The sequence below is a fragment of the Aotus nancymaae genome, unplaced genomic scaffold, assembly GCF_030222135.1.
Source record: "Aotus nancymaae isolate 86718 unplaced genomic scaffold, 86718_ANA_hifiasm-v0.15.2.pri h1tg000003l, whole genome shotgun sequence".
Lineage (NCBI taxonomy): Eukaryota > Metazoa > Chordata > Mammalia > Primates > Aotidae > Aotus > Aotus nancymaae.
This window is the reverse complement of record NW_026988414.1, coordinates 30,717,763-30,738,338: the sequence shown is the minus strand read 5'-3', so window position 1 is coordinate 30,738,338 and position 20,576 is coordinate 30,717,763. Positions and strand designations below refer to the sequence as shown.

The 20,576-nt window shown below is 37.6% G+C and overlaps 1 protein-coding gene across 2 annotated transcripts in view; it reads left to right on the top strand.

Annotated features, from left to right (window-relative positions):
* PLPPR1 (phospholipid phosphatase related 1) overlaps window positions 1-20,576 on the top strand; it is a 626,458-nt gene that overhangs the window by 239,296 nt on the left and 366,586 nt on the right. Inside the window, exon 5 of one of the 2 annotated variants that reach the window (XM_064375977.1) lies at window positions 2,508-2,624. The gene's annotated coding sequence lies outside the window, so the exon portion shown is untranslated. Of the gene's footprint in view, window positions 1-2,507; window positions 2,625-18,875; window positions 18,966-20,576 lie in introns of those variants that run through there. The other variant, XM_064375981.1, reaches the window with a different exon arrangement.

The following is a 20,576-nucleotide window of genomic DNA, read 5'->3' as shown; positions in this document are numbered from 1 at the left end:
CCCTTCGTTCCATTGATGTGTTTTACCACATTTATAGATTTGTGTATGTTTGACTCTCCTTGCATCCCTGAGATGAATACTACTTGCTAATGGTGAATGATTTTTAAAAATGTGATATCAGATTTGATTTGCTAGTGTTTTTTTGAAGACTTTAGTATTTAGATTCATCAGGGATATTAGCCTTTAGTTTTCTTTTTCTTTTTGTAATGTCCTCATGTTGCTTTACTATCAGGGGTCATAAAATGAGTTTGAAAGTATTCCTCCCTCTAATTTTTCAGAAGAGTTTAAGAAAAATTGGTAGAGTTTTTTTAATGTCTGGTAGAATTCAACTGTGAAGCCATCAGGTCCTGAGCTTTTATTTGATAGGAGATTTTAAAATTGCTGACTCAATCTTCTTACTCATTTTTGGTCTGCACAGATTTTCTGATTCTTCATAATTCAGTCTTAGTAGGTTGCATGTGTCTAGAAATTTATCAATTTTAGGTTATCCAATTTGTTGGCATACAGTTGTTTATATTAGTCTCTCATGATCTTCTTTGTTTCTTTTGTATCAGTCATAATTCCTTTTTCATTTATGATTTTATTTATTTGAGTCTTCTTTTCTCTTAGTCTAACCTTAGTTTAAAAGTTTATGAATTTTATCATTACAAAAAAACCAACTTTTAGTTTCATTGATTTGTTTTCAGTCCTTATTTCATTTACTTCTTTCCTGATCTTTACTATTTTCTTTCTTCTACTAACATTGGGCTTAGTTTGTTTTTGTTTTACTAGTTCCTTAAGATACAATGTTATATTGTGTATTTGAGATCTTCCTTCTTTTTTGATGTAGGCATTTATTGCTATAAAATTCACTCTTGGAAGTGCTTTTGCTGCATCTTAGAAGTTTTGGTATTTTATGTTTCCATTTTTGTTTATCTCAAGACATTTTAATATTTCCCTATTATTTTCTTCCGTGAACCATTGGTTGTTCAGGAGCATGCTGATTAATTTCAGTGTATTTGCAAATTTTCTGAAGTTTTTCCTGATAATTTAGTTTTGATTACTTTATAAATATTTATCCTTGGTAAGAAAAACTAATTTGTAAGATATACAGTTGGTTTAGTGCATTCCTTGGGAGAGTGGTTCATTTTGACAGCTTTCTTAATACTTTGCTTACTCTTAAAATTGTTGGTCTGCAGCTTCCACATGTCCATAGCAGCTGCAGGACTGGAGTTTAGGTCTTATAGGAGAGAGTAGAGAATGCAGACCTTTTTAACTGGGGAAGCTTGATGCAGTCTGGAAGGCTGCCTTTCTACTCCAGGACCTTACAGCAGCATAGATGAGGTTGGATTAACAAAGTGACAGAGAACACTTCCCTGTTTTGTCTGCCCAAAAGAGCTGTTTCCTGCTCACTATTTATAGTCTTGCATTTGACTGTCCCATGTTAAAATATAATATGAAAACATTTGGAGGGAAATACGTGTTATGTTTTTCTTTCCAAGAGTCCCATTTTTACACTTACTTGACCTTCCTTCTACCCCTACAAAACACTCTGGCTATTGCAAATTATTAAGTGGGTAGGATCAGCCTTGACAGCATGTCTTCTTGCTTGCATCTCTCCTGAGTTGATGTGCTATGGGAGAAAAGATTTATTTTTTTAACACTGGTTCCTGGAGTCTTTGCATATCTGTCTAGAAATATCTCTAATGTTGAAGGCCATTGCTTGTGCAGAAGGTGACTGGAGTGTCAAAGCCTGCAAAAATCAGATGATGTTTCATTAATTATTTATTCATTCAACACATATTTAGGCATATATCATCTTATTGTGATTCACTTATTGTGCTCCAGAGATACTGCTTTTTTTTTTTTTTAATACAAATTGAAGGTTTGTGGCAACCCTGCATGGGCAAGTCTATTGGTGCCATTGCCATTTTTCCAAAAGCATGTGCTCACTTTTTGTCTCTGTGTCAGCACTTTTTAGCAATAAAATATTTTTAAAGTAAGTGTGTACATCTTTTTAGACATAATGCACATTTGATATACTATAAGACCAATATAGTATAAGTATAATTTTTATTTGCTGTGGGAAAGAAAAAAATTGTGTGGCTTGTTTTATTGTGATATTCACTTTACTGGGATGTCTGGAACTAAACCCACAATATCTCTGAGGTATGCCTGTATATTAAACACCCACTCTGTGCCAGGCACTGTTACAGGCAAACTATTATTAAAGGAAGAAACTTGGTTAAAAGAACTCTATGTGTAGAAGATGACTTGCTTTCAATGTCAGGAATTATTACTCTTATGGGTTGTCTACCTAGGTGATTTTTAGTTATCTACTTGGATTCCCACCTGGGATTTGGTGACTCTTGGGTATGGTTAAACATCTTCTATAGTATATGAGGACTCAGTTATGAACTACCAGATTATTTCCTCATTCTTCAAAATTTTATTCATCTCTCCTTGGTTTGTCATTAATTACATTTCATTTCTTTTCTTCTTCTTCTTTTTTTTTTTTTTGGATACAGGGTTTTGCAATGTCACCCAGGCTGGAATGCAGTGGCACAATCATGGCTCATTGCAGTCTTGACCTCCAAGCCTCAGGCAATCCTCCCACCTCAGCCTCCTGAGTAGCTGAACCACAGGTACATGCCACCATGCCTAGCTATTTATAAAAATTATTTGTAGAGATCAGATCTCTCTATGTTGCCCAGGCTGGTCTTGAACTCCTGGGCTCAAGCAATCCTCAGGCCTTGGCCTCTCAAAGTGCTGGTATTACAGGCATGAGCCACCATGCCTAGACTCATTTCTTAACAAAAGTACCTTCAGACAAAAGGCCGTACCTTTAAAATTTCAGCCAAATCCAACATCAGCACAATACAAGACAACTTTAACAACACAGAACAGTGTTTAGATTAATCTAACAAACACAGATCTCCTACTTGTAGCTTCACTGAAAATACCCATGTATTTAATTTCAGTTAGGAACTCTATTACAAAGCCTCTATACTACCCACTGGAGCTGTACTGAGAAACATAATTGAAGACCCAGATCAGGAGTTTGGGAAGAATACACAGATGCTCCTCAATTTCCAGTGGGATTATGTCCTGATAAATCCATCATAAATTGAAAATATCATCAGTTGAAAGTACATTTTTGACTTCATAATATTTTCAACTTATGATGGGTTTAGCCCCATCTTAAGTCAAGGAGGCTACCAAGTGACTATCCTTTTTGTACCATAGTAAAGTCAAAAAATTGTAAGCCAAACCAGGGTAATTTGGGGACCGTCTGTATATCTTTCTTCTCATAGTAAGGAGTAAAGTTGCCATCAACTGAGTACTTGCTAAATACCATATGTAAATTGTGATGTCACCAATCCTTAAATCAACTTTCTAGGTTTGGAGAGGAAAAGAAGAAAGCCATTCCAAAAGTCAGATAGGTTTGCTTGTTTGTCTTTCTGTCTGCAGATTTGTTTGATACTTACACATAGCTCTAGTGAAGTAATGTTGTGTTTGGACAAACAATAGCCAAAATATGTCAAGATATGTAACTAGGTGCAGTTATGGGTCCACTGGTCTAGGATCACAAAAGCTGAATTTCTTTGTTCTCAGCCATTTGGTTTTTGTTTTAATACTATAAGATCAAGAAGAGAATCCCAAAGATTGTTAGGTTTACTGTCAAACCCCAAATGCCTGATGAAAACTAGAATACCTAGAGTCAACGATATTTGCTAACAGGAATTCAAACCAAGAGTTAGTGTAGCTCTCACAAGTAGTGCTTGGGGAGTATATTAAGGTTTGGTGCATGCTCAGGTTGTTGTGTTTGTGGGCTAGCGATTAGAAATATTCTTATTTATTTGTTGAAAGAATACGCAAGATGGTCCTTAGAGTTTATTGCTGATACCAAGGCAGCTGCAAAAAAAATCACATCAAGTTGAAACTGCTGATGATTACTCAAATAAGTATTATGTGTGTAATGTATCTCATCTCCATAGACAAATATGAGTGTTTGGCTTAAATAACTGTAAGACTTTCTAACTTTTTTGACTTGAGGAAAAGAAAAATTAAGAATCAAGTGAGCATCACAGATGAGGGACAGGCAGGGGTAAAACACAGAGACAAAGAGAACTTTCTGGTTTTGATTTCCAAATACCTGAGTTTTAAAAAATATGTACAGAATTCTAGGCATAGTTTGAGAAGAGAAGGTACCCTCTATTCACCTTTCAAACCTAGACTAGAAAAGGTTTCCTTAAAAGGAGTACTGAGGGCATGTAGAAGAAATGGAAGGAAAATGAAACAGTAGATAATTTGAGAACAAAGAGAGTAAGCTTGTATTTTGCTCCAAACTCAGAGTCCTGAGTTGAGCCAATCAGTAGATTCCATCCTCTTGGCCACATGGTTCTGGAGTGAATCTCATGACTCCTGCCAGTAATTCTGGAACAAATGCCTTTATCTCACTTTGGAGAATGCAGTGAACCATTTTATTAATATTGGGGAAGCTAGTTTCAACAAAAAGCTGACTCAAGGAGAGGAGCAGAACAAAGGCAAGCCCACGGAATTATTGGCATCCTGAAATGACATCAGGAACTGCCTTGTTAAATGGTATGTGAAGCCCACTCTATCTTTTTAACTTTCTATCTACATATTAAAATAAATCACCTTCATTATTAATTAAGCCAATTTGTTAGGTATTCTTTTACTTGAAATCAGTAGTATCTTACCTAAGAAAACTACTATTTTTCATTTACCTCCTGTGCCTGTCAAAAGCCTTAGGTATAAACTCATTTAATTTCTATACCATCCTGGGAAGTGAACACAGTTATCTCCATTTGACAAATTAGAAAGCTGGGGCTCAGAATTGTTGCTCAAGGTAGCAGAATAGATGTATTTGTGGTGGACTTGCTTCTATCAAAACCTCAAAGCCTGGACTTTTTTCTGTTTATGTCGTATTATATTTCAATTGTGGAGTCCCAGGTCACTTTCAGATGTTTTTGTTAAAGTTCTGTGTTCCATGTGTCTCATGCCTTTTGCTGGCTTCTTTCTGGAAGTATTTCTATCCACTGATATTATTTGAGATTTGGCCACACAGTGTACAAAACTCATTTTTTCCTACAGAAAAATGAGGGAATTCAGGAAACAGAAATCAAAGATAAAGTAGAGTATTAGAATGTATTTTGAAATAGCCTCATGAATTCAAGGAGCAGAACTGAATGTACTACATTTAAGGTGGCAGCATGAAGTAGCAGATAATGTGGGGCTTTGGAGTTAGATACGCATGGGTGAAAAGTCCAGCTTTGGGACATCTGGGTTTGCAGGGTGAAATATTGGATTTGCTTAATAGATATGCCATGAAAGTTCCACTGAAAATCCAAAAGAATATGAAAGAATAATAAAATTAACAATGGCAGTAACAAAGAAAAGAATGTAGTCCAAAGTCTGGCCCAACTTTTCACTAACTGAGTTATTGAGAGGGAAGAATTAAGAAGCACTTTCCTAGATCATGTGCCATGTGCTCCACCTAATCTAGTCCCTTGGGAGGTGATGATAAACTCTAACCAATCCCTCCCCTATATATCCAACTCAGGATAAGGAAGGGTCACACAACTGGAAAAATCCAGGGCCGTCTTGCAAGTTACATACACCCTGCCCCCTGAGCCAGACTGAGCGATAATCCTTTCTCCCAGACTCTGTGACAGTGCCCAGCCCATCAACTCTCCAGTGGCGATTCTCTTTCTCCAGTCCATGAGGTTAATACAACATCAAAGACATACATTGCAGGAGGAAGAGAGGCTCAGAAAAAGCTGTGTTGTATGGTGTACTAGGAGATAAATGTCCTGTATTATGGGATATTTAGTCAGAGAAAAAAATGAAAACACGTAGAGACATGTGGAACACTGAGAGTAGTGAATAGAGAGGGATGAAAGAAATGACCAGATTGAGGAAGGGAAGATCCAACCTTACTTAGCTCATTAGTCCATCTGCTAGGAATCACAAATGAAGCTGTGGGCTGTGCACAAAACCCCAGACTCCTTATGTGAAGGAAAGTGGCAGCATTAGAATGGGGTGTAAGGAGGAGGAGTGACAATCCACCCAAGCTGTCTCAGGCAAACATTGGAATTGGATTGAAAGATGAGTAAACAGAAAGAAAAAAAAAACCCAAACCAAAAGCCAAAACCAACAAAACCCAAAACCAAACCACAGGAGGCAATTCAAAAAATATTGACTAGGGAAGGATACTCAATAAATGTGGTAAGTGTGGTGAGATAACATTCTGAGATACTAACAGTTTGTTTCCTATGTGTATTTCACTTGTTCATCAACCTCCTACCCCTACCCCATTCAATGATTTGGGCAGTTCTATGATCCTTGCTCAAGGGGGGCAGGGACAGGATAGAATAAAAGATAAAACAAAGGAGTCTTACTGACTTTGTCTCCAAAAACCTAGGCCCTGAGGTGACTGGAGAGTTTAGGCACAGCCAAAATGTTTGGGATGGAAGAGAAAGAGGGTGACCTTGCTAACCCCCAGGTAGAAGAAGGTGAATGGATTGTTTCAGGAAGAATGGATCCTATATCTTGCTTTCTGAGGGAAGCTTGAGCAGAGAGGAAACAGGTATGGTAAGTTTAGAGAGAATGAGTCTTAGCCAGTTTGGCAGAGATTTCGTTGTCTCAGCATGACACAGAAAGGTTAGAATATATTATGTGTCCATAAAATGAAAGGAATTAAATGAGAAAGCCAACTGACTTGAAGGGGGCAGGGAGAGAGAAGCTGGTGATATTTCTTTTAGTGGTGATCTCTGCGGATTGATGACAGGGAACCAAACGTAGTCCTAGCATTCTCAGAGAAAAACTGCAGGGACATATGATATTGAACACCAGATGGAAGTCCAACCCATTGCATTAAAATGTCATGGCACTGTATAAATCACCCAGATTTTAAACACACACTTGGGCAAGGGGAGGTAACCCTAAATTCTTATATTTATAGACTTAGAGGGTATAAGTGCCATTTTATTACATAGCTATATGTGTAGTAATGAAATCTGTGATTTTAATGTAACCATCACCTGAATAATGTATATTTTACTCATTAAGTAATTTTTAATCCCTCACTCCCTTCCACCTTTTCCATACTTCTGAGTCTATGACATGTATTATTTCATATGTTCATGTGTACAAATTATTTAGCTCCTACTTCTCAGTGAGAACATGTGGCGTTTAACTTTATTTCTGAGTTGTTTCACTTAAGATAATGGCCTCCAGTTCCACCCATGTTGCTTCAAAAGACATGAGTTCATTCTTTTTTTCTGGCTGCATAGTATTCCATTGTGTGTGTGTGTGTGTGTGTGTGTGTGTGTGTATGTATAAAGAAATATATACACACACATTTTCTTTATACAATCATCTGTTGATGGACTCTTAAGTTGCTACCATATCTTTGCTATCATGAATAGTGCTGTGATAGACATATGGGTGCAAATATTTTTTGATATGATGATTTCTTTTCCTTTGGGTATATCCTCGAGTGGGGTTACTGCTGGATAGAGTGGTATATCTATTTTTAGTCCTTTAAGAAATCTCCATACTACTGTGTTTCCATAAAAGCTGTACTAATTTACATTTCCACTCCCAACGTGTAAGCATTCCCTTTTCCCTGCATCCTCACCAACATCTGTTATTTTTTGACATTTTTCATAATAGCCATTCTGACTACTATAAGATGATATCTTATTGTGGTTCTAACCTGCGTTTCTCTGAGGATTACTGATATTGAGCATTTTGTTTCATGTTTTTCGGCCATTTGTATGTCTTCTTTTGCAAAATATCTGTTCATATCCTTTGCCCACTTTTTAATGGGGTTATTTTGTTGTTGTTGAGTTGTTTGCATTCCTTCTAGATTCCAGATATTAGTCCTTTTTCAGATGTATAGTTTGCAAATATTTTATCCCATTCTTCAGGTTGTCTGTTCACTCTGTTGATGATTTCATTTGTTGCACAGAAGGTTTTTAGTTTAACTAAGTCCCATTTGTCTATTTTTGTATTTGTTGCATTTGATTTTAGCAATGAATTATTTGCTTAGGCCAACGTCCAGAAGAGTTTTTCCTAGAGTTTGTTCTAGTATTTTTATGATGTCAGGACTTAGATTTAAGTCTTTAATCTATCTTGGTTAATTTTTATCTATGGTGAGAGATTGGAGTTCAGTTTCATTCTTTGACATATGGCTAGCCAATCTTCCCAGCACTATTTATTGGATAGGGTACCCTTTTCCCAGTGTATGTTTTTGTGAACTTTGTCAAAAGATCAGTTGGCTGTAGTTATGTAGCTTTATTTCTGGGTTTTCTATTCTTCGCCATTGATCTATATGTCTATTTTTGTACTAGTACCAGCTATTTTGGTTACCTTAGCCTTGCAGTATAATTTGAAGTCAGGTAATGTGATGCCTCCAGATTTGTTCTTTTTGCTTAGGATTGCTTTGGCTATTTGGACTCTTTTTTGGTTCTATATGAATTTGATTCCTTAATTCTTTAAAAATGATATTGGTGTTTTGATGGGATTACATTGAATCTATATATTGTTTCAGGCAGCACGGTCATCTTAACTGTATTGATTCTCATAATCTGTAAGCATGGGATACTTTTTCATTTGTGTCACCTACAATTTCTTCCATCAGTGTTTTGTGTAGTTTTCCTTACAGAGGTCTTTCACCTCCTTGGTTAAGTATATTCCTAGGGTTTTTTTTTTTTTTTTTGGTAGCTATTGTAAGTGAGATTGAGTTCTTGATTTGATTTTCGGCTTGAACTTTATTGGTGTATATAAATGCTACTGACTTTTGTACATTGATTTTGTATCTTCAGACTTTACTGAATTCATTTATCAAATCTAGGAGTGTTTTGGAGGTGTTCTTAGGGTTTTCTAGGTGTAATAATATCATTAGCAAACAGAAGTAATTTGGTTGGCTTCCTCCTTTCTAGTTTGGATGCCTCTTATTTCTTTCTCTTTCCTGATTGCTCTGGCTAGGACTTCCAGTACTGTGTTGAATGGGAGCAATGAAAATGGGCATCCTTTTCTTGTTCCAGGTTTTAGGAGGAATGCTTTCAGCTTTTCCCCACTCAGTATAATGTTGGCTGTGGGTTTGTCATATATGGCTTTTATTATTTTGAGATATAGGAACCCCAAAATATGTGAGATTAAGTTTATCCTATCTTGGTGGAATGGAGATTCAAAGTATATATTAGGTCAAGTTGGTAATATTACTATAATGGTCTACTTATTTGTACACCTGAGATTAATATTAAGTACATTGGCTATAATAATTATTCTCACATTCAACACTTGAGTCACTTTTTTCTTAATAAAGGTCAATATTTTAAAATAAATAAAAATAAATTGTATTGATAATTTTATGCCACTTTTTAAGGTAGGTGGAGAGTAGCTACCTTAAAACATAGGCTATAATTTGCTATTATAAAGACTTCAAATGTATTCCCATAGACTTAATTCAGGTGGTTCAACAGTTTAGTAAGAAGCACCTAATAGCCAGAAAAATGTATGGTACAAAACCAGAATTCTTCTTAATGAAATACACATGCATGCTAGTTACTTGACCTTGGGCTAAATGAGACCAATAAAAAGATCATTTATGTAACTCAGAACTATTTCTAAAAGCAGGCAGCTTTTAGATTAAAGAGGGCGTTGGAGAGAAGCTGCTTATAGGTCCCTAGAACACTTTGATTTCAGTCATTTCTCTCTTGAGATTATGAATTCAGCGAGCCTGTGAAAACTCACTCTAGTGTCTCTTCTATTTAACTTACAGGTAAGTTTCTCATCTAACCTTGTGAAATAAATAATTCAAATGATGATGCATGAAATTTTATGAGTGTCCTCCAAAAATAAAAGACAGAGGAATTTGCTGTCACAATTTCCAAATAGAAGGAAAAAAAAAGAAAAAAATTCTTTCTAATTATTATTCCACTGTGGTAAAAGCTTCAGAAGAGCTGTGTATTGGTCTTTTTACTTGTTTATAAAAATCTCACCTTGTGGCCGGGCGCGGTGGCTCACACCTATATTCCCAGCACTTTGGGAGGCCGAGGCGAGTGGATCACGAGGTCAAGAGATCGAGACCATCCTGGTCAACAAGGTGAAACCCCGTCTCTACTAAAAATACAAAAATTAGCTAGGCATGGTGGCGTGCGCCTGTAGTCCCAGCTACTCAGGAGGCGGAGGCAGAAGAATTGCTTGAACCCAGGAGGTGGAGGTTGCGGTGAGCCGAGATCGCGCCATTGCACTCCAGCTTGGGTAACAAGAGCGAAACTCCGTCTCAAATATATATATATATATTGCCTTGTAAATTCTACATAGCCAGTCTCATCCTATTAATACTTTTCTTAATAAATCTTTACAAATATTCCACTGGAAAATATTTTAGTCAAGTGCATTTTTAATTCCGTAATGCTAAGTGCTTCTTATGTACAAGCACTCTGCCTTGTGCTCTCTTTGTAGCAATAACTGAAACAGTCTTTTTCCTCAAGGAGTTCTAGGCCCAGTGGGAAACAAATGAGTGATATAAGTATTGTGATGAAGAGTTGGTGTATTAGTCTGTTCTCACACTGCTAATAAAGACATACACAAGACTGGGTAATTTATAAGGAAAAAGAGATTTAATGGACTCACAGTTCCACATGGCTGGGGAGGCCTCACAATCATGGTGGAAGGCGAAAGAAGAGCAAAGGGACTTCTTACATGGCAGTGGGCAAGAGAGGACTTGTGCAGGGGAACTTCTTTTTATAAAACCATCCAATCTCATGAGACTTATTCACTATCAGGAGAATAGCACTGAAAGACCTGCCCCCATGATCCAATTACCTCTCACCTGATCCTTCCTACAACACATGGGAATTATGGGAGCTACAATTCAACATGAGATTTGAGTGGGGACACAGCCAAACAATATCATTTGGTGTCTACACACATCAAGTATGAAATGATTAAATGGGAAAATCTCAGACCATTACTAAGGGTGAGGATGAGACATGGCAGGTAGGCCACAGGAAGAGTCATGCTCAGTGCCCCATGGCAGCCATCTGTAGCTCTGAGGTCCTATCGGAGAATTACCCTTGTGTCTAAAGGGTGGCACTTTCCTCCCATCTCCCTTCCCAGTAGTGAGGGTATAGATGGGCACAGTCTTTCTGGGGCAGAATTCAGGCCCCTGAAGGCCCAGCTCAGGAGAAAACAGGCAGAATCACAGATGAGAAAAGGCAGGCAGAGTGAGAGGTACCATTACCAGAATCAGAGTAAGTTACTACAATTTAAACAAAGCAGGGAAACCTACTGGAAACTTACCTTGTGCTTTGTTTCCGCTGCTGTGGTCTCATCAGCAAGAATTGAAAGGCATGTGGATTCCCTCCTTGAGAGTTTAATGAAGGCACAGTGTGCTTAAGGCCCTGGCTTTCCTTTCTTCCAGAAAAGGCAAAAAAGCTATTGTTAGTCTTGGATCCTGAGACTTCAAGGTATTTCTGATGAGAATCAGGGGCTCTTGTGGGGAAACGAGAGGTAAGAACAAATTCCTGGCGTGTCAGAGCAGTGGTACCACCTGGCCACCAGGAACAACGTCAGGTAACCATAGGCTGAGCAGCACAACTCCCCACGCCCAGCTCGGAGTCACAAGGGTGTTTTTTCAGACTTAATAAACCTCTAAAAAGAAGAGAGGGAGGGATGTGGGAGAGAGTCCCTAGGTGAGTTCCCATGAATCTTGACAGGTGACTCTCTGAGTTGGTTTTAATTGGGGGTTCTCAATCTTGGCACTATTGTCACTTTGGGTCATATAATTATTTATTGTGGGGGTTGTTCTGTGTACTGTAGGATGGTTAGTTGCATCTTTAGCCTCTACCTGTGAGATGCCAGTAGCACCCACTCCATTAGTGTGACAACCAAAGTGGTCTCCAGACATGGTCAAATGTTTTCTGGGGTTCCCCAATTGAGAATCATGGTTCTAAAACAAATATGAGAAACTGACAAGACATTATCTCAACCTAAGTCTTGTGGAACAGGCCAGATCCATTACGCCTGGGTAACAAGTATGTACTTCAGGCATTTTATAGACTCATTGGCACAAACAAACTTCTTGAGCAGTGACAGAAGGTAGAAGATAAAACTAAAGGCTCCCAAACAAAAGGAGACATCCCATGTAGGCAGGGTAAGATTCGCAGATAGGGATCAACAACACTTATACAGTGAAAGATGGTGAACTCAAACAGGACAGAGCTATAGCCTTGAGCCACACCTGGTGAATGCCTTTTACCAAGTCCCTAGTGAGGAAGAGCTGGACATTTATATCAGCTCCCAAATGAATAATTTTTATAATTTTTGTGTATAGCTTTGTGATCCAGGTATCAAAAAATCATTTTTACATGCAAGTTACCCATAAACCACTTGTGTAGAGTTTTTGTTCCAGAATACCTGGAATTATTAAGAAAACCTCTTGTTATAGAATCCATGATTGCAGAGTACTTTGACTACTGTTTTGAATCCTGGGTGAGCTCTGATTGAATATCAGAGTAAAGTATCTCGTGCTTGGGCTTCCTGGAGCAAAACCAGGTAAGCAGTAACTTGTCTCTTAGAGAACATTGATTCTACCTTGCTTTTCTCTGCATTAGGAAGCAAGGAAAAGGATTCCACACATCTGTCCCCTTATTAGGACACTTCTCTGATTTCCCTTTTGTGACTATTTCCCTGTTTCACACTGACCCTTTATATTTATTAGAGAATGTAAATGAATCCCAAAGAGAGTGGGATCCATTGAGATTCTCTAATACATACAAAGAATGTCAAATAAATTATTCTCTAATAAATACAAAATACCACACCATTACTGGGGCTTCCTGTTCTGAGCTGCGGCAACCAGTCCTCTCATGGTATCCTTACCGAGACCCATTCTCCTGAGCCCATCTATTTTCATTCAGGATTTGCAGCTATCTTCACTGTCATTTCTTCTTTATGAGTTATCCAGTAAAATATCACTGAATTTTAGGATGGGATTAAACTTCAGAAACTAATCAGTCCAGTCTCTTTCACCCCATCACATATGTGTAAGTGGGGATCAGAAAGGGGAAGTGACTTACCTAAGGACACCTAACTTAGAAGAGAGTACAGGACACAAAAGAGGACTGAGGATGAAACATCAGGAACACCAACATTTCAAACATAAGAAGGCAAGACGAGTTGAGAAGGAGAGTCAGGTGTGTTCAAGGAAAACCAGGCTTGAGAAGTGATAGAGAAGCCAAGAAAGGAGAGAGGATCAGGAAGAAGGGAACAGATATGAATATAGTGCTGTTATGGGGGAAAGCATCCCTTGAATGGGACCTCAGGACTCTGAGGTCCTGTGGAGGAAAAGGCAGCCTGCAGGAGTTAAGAGGGGCAGAAGGAAACTCAGGATTTTGGTAATAAAGTTGCTTTATCTCAGAAAGAAGGAAGGATTTCATATTCCCCTTACCTGTCAGAATGCTCCCGAACACCTGGAGAATTCAGTGCAATTTCCAGCAATGTAGACAGCAGGACAAGCTGACTAGTGATGTTGTGAAAAGCTGTCCTTGACTGCGAAGCTTCCCCTGGAACTTTAGAATTTCTCTGGGGTAGAAGAGGGAACTGGAGAGGGCAGAGGGGCAAAGCAGAAAGAATTGAATCATTCTATGCCATTTCTTTTGGTGGAGCGGAATGGACTATCAGCTCTGTTAGGGAAATATGTGCTTTTGTAATGGAGTTTAAAATTGTTTTTCTTAAATTCCTGCATCTTTTATTTGAGTAATTGATGAAACAGACTACCTGCTAGTTACATGTTGCAGGGTTATTTTTCTGCCTGGGGGTTCTTTGATTCTCCTGAGAGAAGGATGCTATTTCTGTAAATCTCAAACATTACATGCATCAGAGAACTCAGGAAAAAGTTTTTATTCTCTGGAGACAAACACAAATAGCTCCAGTTTCTTCTACCTTTTGTTTAAAACGACCTCATAAAATGCTATCATAAACAAGCCCCTTAAATAAATTGTTTAGTGCTATAGTTTATTTGTATGCAAATATATATGTACATACTGCACTTATATTCCATATCTAGTTATATTATACTCTCTACTAGTGATAGATTTTAGAAGACTGATAGTTTTTTTTTTCAATGGAAATAACTCATATGTTAAAAGGTAAATGATTAATGGAAAAATTTCAAAATTTTCTGCAGAAAGATTGAAGTCTAAATTTTTGATAACAATGTTAATTTCCTGCTTACTGTTATTTTCTCTCTTTAAATCAGATGATAGTTCCCCACATTCAGGTTATAAAGACATAAGACAACTTGCATTTGTGTGTGTGTGTGTGTGTGTGTGTGTGTGTGTGCACGCTAAATGGTAAACTTCACATTGACAGAGTGGTATCTTTGATAATTTTATTTTGGGAGAGAATTCTCAATCATTATATGTAACCCGTGTTTTACATTCTCTTACAAAAGGGACTTAGGTCACCCATTTCTACTTTAATACTTTTTATTAATTCTACCTTCCAAATAAGCTTTATTGTTTCCATCATATTTTCTACTTAGTATTCCTTTTGAAACTCCTTCAGCTGAAAGTTAGGATTCCATAAATAGCCTCATAGTGGCAGAGGTGGTGGGTGGGCGGGGTGGGGAGTGAGCCTGGAAGAGCTTATAGGCTTATATGACCCAAACTAATCACACAACTTTGAAACTAAGAAGCTATTTTAATTTTGCACATTGTTTTGCATATTCAGAATTGAACCTTATATGGCTCAAGAAAATGTACTTTTAATTCCAGACGTCGTCTTCCCCTGCTGCGCCTACACTCCCTAGCAGAGTATCTGGCAGACGGTAGGCATTTGCTAAATACTTCTTGATTAGATAGATGAAGGATAATTCTGCTGCCTTAAAGAAACAAACATATTCAATTTAGTCTAGGTCTGATTTTGTCAGTTTTGTCCAAATTCCAAAGCAAAGCATTCCATTATTTGGCCAGATAAAAATAGGAACAGCACACAGGCATTGAAAGCTAGTAGTTAGAATGTGGATGTGTGCAAAATTTGGCAGCAATATCTGTCACTGCATTGATGAGCAGGGTGGATCCAGCTGATGTCTAGAATACAGGGTACCAGAGTGAGTCATGTTATTCTTCCTGAGAATTACAAGAGTCCTATGGTGTTAAAAGTTTAGGTGTAGAGAGAGAGAGATCCAAGATGGCTGATCACTAGCAGCTCGGGCTCGTAGCTCCCAGTGAAAGCACAGAGAACAAGAGGATGCCACACTTTCAGACGAATATTTGTTGCTCACGGACCAAGAGATTCCCAGCGGAGGAGCCCCATGGGTCGCCAGGGCGACTCTTGTGGCCAGCACGGCGGTTTTGCTGGCACCTTAGCGTGGCAGTTCTTGGTGCAGAGTCCGGAGATTCCCAGGCAGAGAAGCACCATCAATCTTAACACTGCCGTTTTGGCCGGCACAGTGGATTGCTCAGATTTCGGCGCTGGGAATCAACAAGTTGGACATCCGCTCAGAGACCTAGTTAGAAAGTCAGTAATTACAAAGACGACAGAGGGATAAATATATAATGAAGGGAAGAAACCAGACTAAAAAGGCAGAGAATACTCAAAATCAGAATGCCTCTCCCTCTACAGGGGATCACAATTCCTCATCAGTAACGGAATAAGGCTTAATGGAGAATGAGTGTGTTCCAATAACAGAAGCAGGTTTCAAAAGGTGGGTGATAAGAAACTTCTGTGAATTAAAAGAACTTGTTCTAACCCAATGCAAATAAACTAAGAACCTTGAAAAAAGGTTTGATGAAATGTTAATGAGAATGGACACTTTAGAGAGGAATATAAGTGAATTGATGGAGCTGAAAAACACAACACGAGAACTTCGCGAAGTATGCACAAGTTTAAACAGTCGAATTGATCAAGCAGAAGAAAGGATTTCAGAAGTCGAGGACCAGCTCAGTGAAATGAAATGAGAAGACAAGATTGGAGAAAAAAGGATAAAAAGGAATGAGCAAAGTCTCCAGGAAATATGGGACTATGTGAAAAGACCTAATTTACGTCTGATAGGTGTACCTGAATGTGACAAAGAGAATGAATCCAAGTTGGAAAATACTCTTCAGGATATCATTCAGGAAAACTTTCCCAACCTGGCAAGGCAGGGTAATATTCAACTCCAGGTAATACAGAGAACACCACAAAGATATTCATCAAGAAGACCAACCCCAAGGCACATAATCACCATATTTATTAGGGTTGAAATGAAGGAGAAAATACTAAGGGCAGCCAGAGAGAAAGGTCAGGTTACCCATAAAGGGAAACCTATCAGACTTACAGCAGATCTCTCAGCAGAAACCCTACAAGCCAGAAAAGAGTGGGGACCAATATTTAACATCCTTAAAGAAAAGAACTTTCAACCCAGAATTTCATATCCAGACAAACTAAGCTTTATAAGCGAAGGAAAAATTAAATCTGTGAACAAACAAGTACTTAGAGACTTCACCACCACCAGGCCTGCTTTACAAGAGCTTCTGAAAGATGCACTATACATATAAAGGAATAACCAATATCAGCCTTTCCAAAAATATATCAAAAAGCAAAGAGCATTAACACAATGAAAAATTTACACCAACTAATGGGCAAAACAGCCAGCTAGCATCAAATGCCAGTATTAAACTTATATATATTCTAATTGGATAAAAAGCCAAAACCCATTGGTATGTTGCATCCAGACCCATCTCACATGCAACGATACACAAAGACTCAAAACAAAGAGAAGGAGGAAGATTTACCAACCAAACAGAGAGTAAAAATAAACAAACAAAAAGCAGGAGATGCAATTCTCGCCTCTGATAAAGTAGACTTTAAAGCAACAAAGATCAAAAGAGGCAAAGAAGGACATTACATAGTGGCAAAAGGATCGATGTAACAAGAAGAGCTAACGATTCTATAGATCAACGAGACAGAAAATTAACAAGGACATCCAGGACTTGAACTCAGACCCGGAACAAGTAAACAATAAACATTTATAGAACTTTCTACTTCAAATACACATAACATACATTACCACCTCACACCTATTCCAAAAGTGACTACATAATTGAAAGTAAATTACTCCTCAGTAATCGCATAGCATTTCATAGGTTTAAATGAAATATTGGTTGGCTGCTTGTTTGTTATTTTCTTCCCTTATTCCTTCCTGTCTACATCATTAAGTATAATTATTGGTATAAAAGAGGTTTTCAATACCCATTACTAAACTGCATTCTAGCCTGGGCAAGAAAGCAATACTCCCATTCTCTCTCTCTCTTTCTCTTCCTTTTTCTTCCTCTTCTTCATTCTTTTTTTTTCTTTCTTTCTTTCTTCCAAAACAAAACAAAACAAATCAAAACAAAGAAAACAAATTATATTTTTAAATATAAGGCCAAGTACCTAGTTCAGGCCTATATATCTCCTGTCTCTTAATTTAGTTGTGTTTCCATTATCCTTTATTATTTCTCCTCTTTGCAATTAAGACAGTGATAAATACTTGATTTCTCTTTAGCATTTAATATTTTAGTAACTTTTTTGATGTTGCAAAAAAAAAAGTTTAGGCGTACACACTTAAGCTACAGCTGAGTGAAGCAGAAGATGCAACAGTGGAAAATTACTATACATATGGTAGATGACCTGGGTTTTTTTCTTGAGTATAGCATTTATGTTATATTGCAAACATCACTTACTGACTTGAGGAATTTTAAAGAAAAAATTATTTTTAAAATCTCTAACATGTAGCTTAGTATTTGGCACACAGCAGAGCCTCTAATAAAACATTCATTGAATTGCTAGATGGATCTAGAAAGTTTTATGAAATGAGATTCAAGTTTGATTTTGATGACTAGGCTGAGGATTAAGGCTGAAAAAGCATTCCAGAATGAAAAACTAGCATGTGCCAAGAGGCAGGAAAGGTCAGTATATTATGAAACAATGAGCCTGAGTTTAAGATGCAGTCGGTTTTAAGTAGCAGTTTAAGATAAGTAGATTGGGAACAAATTGTGGCATGCTCTGATAACCACATTGAAGAGTTTGGACAATATCCTATGCATTAGGAGACTGTGAAGGTGAAGTGATATTTTCCTCTGTTTTTCAGCAGGACATCTCTAATAGCACTGTGCTGTGTGCATTGAAGGCTAGGAGCCTTTTGACCACTACTTTTTTATCCTATTTCAATTTCTAAATTTCTGGTATTATTTCCTCTGTCATAGGAGAGAACTAAGGCAGAGTTTAATGTTTCACAATCATAACACCTTTACAGGTTACAATTCTCCATGTTGGAAGGCATCTTTTGCAAAGACAAAATTATAATAACCTGAATCGTAACAGATACGAGGATATATATAGCCATTACAGAATTTGCAGCAGGAGTATGTATCATTGGCATGACCATAAAAAGAAATAAAACTCTGAAATCAGTTCATATATGTCAATTAGGTGCCATTCTTTCAGTCATTCTCAAAGCAATGGTATTATGGGTAAAAGGAAGATCTGCTGTTTCAGTGAACTCATTTGTGCTCCTTATTTCAGGAGAAAAATAATAAGCCAATAACAACAAAAGTATAATAACAAAGGATTGTCCCCCTGCACTGTCAAATCTGTGCCTCAATTATCTGCATTATTTGTCAGTGGATGTTCAAAATAGCCATACAAATAATTAGCATTATTCCATGGTACGAAAAAACTCCTGCCCAGCACAAAAATTTGCAGGTTAAATTTTGATTCAACAACTGGTTCAAATGCCTGTTTTGAGGCCGCCATGGCATCATGTATGCCCAAACAGATTCTATAATACTCTACTTGTTACAGGGCTAACTTGGATATGCAGCCACCTGGGGAGTTCTTCTGCTTGTCAAGCCCAGCTCAGCAGCAGCTCTACGTTTGTTTGGAGATTCTCGAAGCCTCTTGAAAGCTGTAACTGAAGTAAGGTCAGTAATGGAACTGAGGCAATATAGCTGGGTGCATTGCATCAGGACCCCTTGGGCTATGAGAAAACTTTGTGACTTGACAAGTTTCAAATGATAATGAATGTGGCTGTTGAAGAGTCTGTCTAGTTTAGTCATCATTTTATCCTCCGATCTAACATAACTGCCTAGCTTATAGTTGTTGCATATATTCACAACATGTATTTGTGGAGTAAATGAATTCAGAGCTAAGCAAATTGGTGGTAAGAAATGTGCAGAAAAGAAGGGAAAAAAGCTCATTCTCCACACAAGTAAGTTGTTTTGTGAAATACTACATAAAGTTAACAAGTTTCTTTTTCACACTGGAGCATCTCAAAATTTTAGTATGACTGTGAATCCTCAGGAGAAGGATTTAATAAAGCAGTTTCCTAAGGTTTTATTGAGTGTAAAACACTTTGTACTCAAAGTACTGATTAGCATCTTTCTGCAGTGCTTGGGCTAATGCAATTAAAGATCAGTATGACATAATATGCAAAAAAAGGTACTCAAATTAAATTTTGTTTGCTACTTTTAGGGACACACTGTGTGTGTATCATTGCACACCAGGCCTCCATGACAATAGAGTACATAAAATTCTTGAACTATTTGGGTGTATCCATAATATCAGTAATCTATTCTGATAATGATTGGAGTAATAAATTACTCTGTAAGCTCTGAGGTAACACAAATCCTGATCTTCAATCTGTCAGTTACAAAACCAAAATTATGTAATACTAGAGTATATAAGCACAACAGGGCCAGGGGTTCTGTTGTGCATCTATATCCAAAATACTGGGGGAGCTTCTGAATTGCCAAATAAAGATTATTAAGTTCCATACCCCTTCCAGAATTTTTGGAGACAGGGTGAGGGAGGTCTACCTATCTGCATTGAAAAACCATTCCAAATGATTCTACAGCAAGTAGGTCAAAGAAGAACAGTCAGAGTAACAGCTGTTTAAACAGTGGCACAATATATAATTGTATTGATCAAATATATCCAATTTTTCTAATGCAGGTTTACCCTCTTCCTTTTCTTTTCTGCCAGTTCATACCTTTTAAACACACAACACGCATATCTCCTCTGGCTTTGAATGAGATTATAGCATCCTGGGATTATGAGACAGAGATATATATCTTTAGCAGACATTGGTAGCCATTGCAGAAAATGGATAAAGAAGTTCTAATTCAGAGTTTGCTTTGGGATCCAGTTTTACTAGTTATACTTATTTGTAAATTTTTACTGTGTCAGCAAGGATTGAGTTGGGAGCTACAAGGATGGTAAGGAAGGCAGAGATGCCATCTAAGCCAGGAGGAATGGGACAAATACCCACATCTGTCAAGCTGACAAAATTTCAGAATGGCTGATAGAATGGTTAGGCATGATGACTGGTGACATGGGCTCTGGACTCAAGGTATTTTTAACTCTACTGGTTAATAGTTATGGGGCCTACTAAACGTCTCTGAGCCATAGTTGTTTCTTTTCCTTTTTAAAATGAAGATAAGAACATTGTGTATCCCATGGGGTTATTTTTGAGATTTAAATGAGATGGTTTCTATAAATGGCGTAGCCCAGTTCCTGGTATATAGTAAACATTT